The following is a 3,888-nucleotide window of genomic DNA, read 5'->3' on the forward strand; positions in this document are numbered from 1 at the left end:
TCAGGCCAGAATTCGGTCATATGGATCTTTGGGTATAAGATTGGGTGCCTTATTGCCCCATGCCTCCTCGATGTATTGCACAATAATCATGGTTTCACAAACAGGCTTTCCATTGTGGATAAGCACTGGAATCTTCTTGTTAACAGGGTTTGATTTCAGCAGCAACTCACTTTTAGGCTGCAAATTATCTTCGATGAACTCATAATCGATTCCTTTAAGAGCCAGTGCTATTCGAACCCTCACCACAAAGGGGCTTTGACTCGTACCTAACAGCTTCACTTGTCCACAGTCCTCCGCCGCCACCGCCATTGCTGTGAGATGTAATTTAATGGCTGTCTCTCCGGGTTACAGGTATTTGCCTCTGCTCTCTGTTATTCCATGGCTATCCCACTGTGTAGATAAATAGGCAAAGCACAACCGATAAACGTAAGTGCTTCTCGTACTGCGACGATGACCACATAAATTAGTAGTTCTAGTAGTTGGAAGTTCAAAGGATATTTTTGACTAATTTTTCCCAAATAGGAGATATCATCTATTCTATTAAAGAAAAGGTACACATAAGATATTTTTTATTAATTGTGATAAGGTTCAAAAAAATAGTTCATAAAGTTTTAAAAAATAATCACCTTTAGAGACTGGAATCAATTAGGAACTCCAATAATCAAGATATTTGTCATCAATAAATTATTGATATATTTAATAATTAGAACGTTATTAAAAAAATGCTAATTACAATATTCTTTATTTATTTAAATTTATTGATTATATTTTTTATTTTTTTATTTTTTATTTGTGAGTTAATCATAAATGGGGCAGATTGCCATATATTGACAAGAACACATGTATGAAATTAGGAATAGAAAAGGAGATATAGAGCTGGAATTAATTTGGAGCTCCAATGATCAAGATATTTGTCATCAATAAATTATATATATATATATATATATATATATATATATATATATATATATATATATTTAATAACTATAAATGTATTAAAAAAATTACTAATTATAATATGATATATTTATTTAAATTTATTGATTATATTTTTTATTTTTACTTTGTGAGAAAATCATAAATGAAATACATTTTATACAATCATGCCTCTTTTTATGGGTCAGATTGCCATACATAACTGACATGTATAAAATTAAGAATAGAAAATAAGACATAGAGGAACAAAAGAAAAGGAGATAGAGGAATAAAGAAAGCAATTACAAAAGAGAATCACCCAATTTGGGACAGGTCCTCGGAGCCACCTTTCTTTCCTTTTTCTTTTATAGGAACACTCACTCAACTTTCTGAAGGTTAGTTTCTCAAAGCAATTTGAAGATTATCAATGGATGTTGAGGGAGAATCCTTGTCAGAGTCCAAAGAAGCTTACTCATGAGCTTGCTTCAATGCACTTGAAGAAGCGTTATTATTCACTAGCTCTGTGGTTGATGAAGGGGCATGGTTCACAACATGATCCCAAGGAGATTTTTAAGGAGCTAAAGTCTGAACCTTGTCCCCTGAATGCATTTCATTGTCAGATCCTTCACCAACCTTGTTTGAATCAGAGGAAGAATCACTCTCCATAGGAGGTAAGTCACATGGCTTCCAAATTTTAGTTATGGAATAATGAATGTTCTGTTTGTGGTGGGATTTGATCAAAGGTCAAGAATTTTGTAAATGGCTTGTGTGATACCAGAAGCAATAATGAAAAGAAGTATTCTCATAGTCCAACACATGGATCTAATAAAAATCCCATATTTTTAAATTGATTTGGTTTGGAAACACTTTATTGATATCAATTTCAACACAAAATATGCCATAGGTGTAGATGCCAAGGTCAACCACGAGAAGCATCAATTGTAAGTATACATCCCAGGGAGTTTTCAATGCTTTGAAACACGGATTAGTGCCACAAGTGAGTAGGAAAATTAGGAAGTCAAACCCATATTGGAAGATTGGTAATGAATACTAAAGAAAGGTCAAAATCTGGAATCTAAGGAGTTCGAAACAATCCAACATTTCCCCAGAACCAAGGCCCTTCAGATAAAATTTTCTGGTAACTGCATAAATAGGAATGGCACAACCGATGAAGGTAAGTGCTTCTTATACTTTGAAGAGGACCACACAAATACAAAATCCCATATAATTACAAAATAAGTAAAGAGGGAATCATGTGTGGCATTGTGTATTACACGTTTTGGGAGTTTTTGGCTTGACTTTTGCAAAACAATTTTTAGTTAAATTTTGTCTATTTCGTTATTTAAAATGATTTTTGACTGCATATATGAATTTAGAGTTGTGAAAATTTTATAAGGCATTTGGATTGTGGAGAGTTCATAATTTTAACTCGTGATTTCAACACATCTTTGACTCATTGTAGACAAATTTGACCAAAAAGTATGCCAAAATGGCTGCAAAATATATAATAGATAACAAATTCAACCAAAATGTATGCCCAAAAAAGTTCCAAAACATATAATAGATAGATTATGACATAGATTATGCCACTATACACTCTTATCTGAACTATAAGGTAGTGTGAAAATTCAGAAAATGACAAAGAAAATAGTTTTGAGTTAACAATTTCAATAGTTTTAGTGATTGGAAGTGGAATTTGTTTTCTATTTATTGAAATTTAGTTTCAAGGGATATGTTGGATTTCATGTGATAATCTTCAATGTATAGTCACCATAAGATTTAATGAATAGTCACCATAGGATTTAAAGAATAGTCCTTTGTCGCCGCCATTGTTGTCAGATGTAATTTAATGGTTATCTCTCTGGGTTATAGGTATTTGTCTTTTCTCTCTATTATTCCATAGCTATCCCACTTTGTAGAAGCGGTTGGGCCTACTGAGCATACCACACCCGAAGTCGTACACCATCACGTAGCTTCACCAAGGACAAGATCTATGTGTCAGCCATTGGTGTTGGCTTCCCTGCAACATCAAGCCCTTCACAGATGAGGTACTAAGTGATGTTGCTCCTCTTGAAGTTTGTGATGTGTTATTAGGCCAACCATACTTATGGAAACGTCATGTTTTGTATGAGTCTAAGCGTTACACTATTATTATTACTTTGGGAAATAAGTTATACAACATACCATACGTAGCTCTGCCTACCACCATCTCTTTGATCTCTGCTAGGAAATGTAGTAATATCATCTCCTAGATGAGGAAATTTGTTTTCTTTTTTATTCGCTCTCAAAGCAAGGGGAAGATAGTGGCCACATCCATGGCCCCCAGGAAGGGTTCCCCCATGTAGCATAAGTAGGTGGATAAGGTCATGGAAGAATACATAGACATATTCTCCTCATCTACAGGGGTACCTTAACACTATCAGGTAAAACATTCGATTGATCTGACTCCCAAAGCACCTCTACCCAATGGGCCGATATACCGTCACTCCATTCTGGAAATGAGAAGTCAAGTGGTAGATCCAAGAGTTTTTGCAACATAATGACCAAATCTTCCACAAGAAAAACATTTGAAAGGAAGCTTACCTCTAAATCTTCCAGTTCTTACTTGGAGTTTCTTAACAAAGTTCACCTCTTCTACATCTGATACATAAATTGATTCCTTAAGCTCCTCATTTTCTTTTCCTTTAGAAGTAGCTTTGAATGTTTCTTCTCTAATTTCTGAAGGACCCTCTTTTCTCATTTCATAGGATGTGAAGATCCCATTAAGCTAGTCAATAGTAAGGTTCTTCAAATACTATATTTCTCCAATGGTAGAGACTTTCGAACCAAATTTTGGGGTTACATATATTAGGATTTTATCAACAAGAAATTATTCTTTTACTTCACCACCAATATTTCTCATTTAATTAACTATATCATCTACTGTAAGAAAGAAACTTGCAATACTTTCATCATTATGCATTCTGAGGATTT

At 34.0% G+C, this 3,888-nt stretch overlaps 1 pseudogene; it reads right to left on the reverse strand.

The window, feature by feature from the left end:
- LOC149204559 (putative glutathione S-transferase pseudogene) lies at positions 1–309 on the reverse strand (annotated as a pseudogene).
- Between the last annotated feature and the right edge of the window lie 3,579 nt (positions 310–3,888).

Source organism: Pinus tabuliformis, chromosome 1_2 (assembly GCF_031772625.1).
Source record: "Pinus tabuliformis cultivar Carrire ecotype Pingquan chromosome 1_2, CPIR1, whole genome shotgun sequence".
NCBI classification, from domain to species: domain Eukaryota; kingdom Viridiplantae; phylum Streptophyta; class Pinopsida; order Pinales; family Pinaceae; genus Pinus; species Pinus tabuliformis.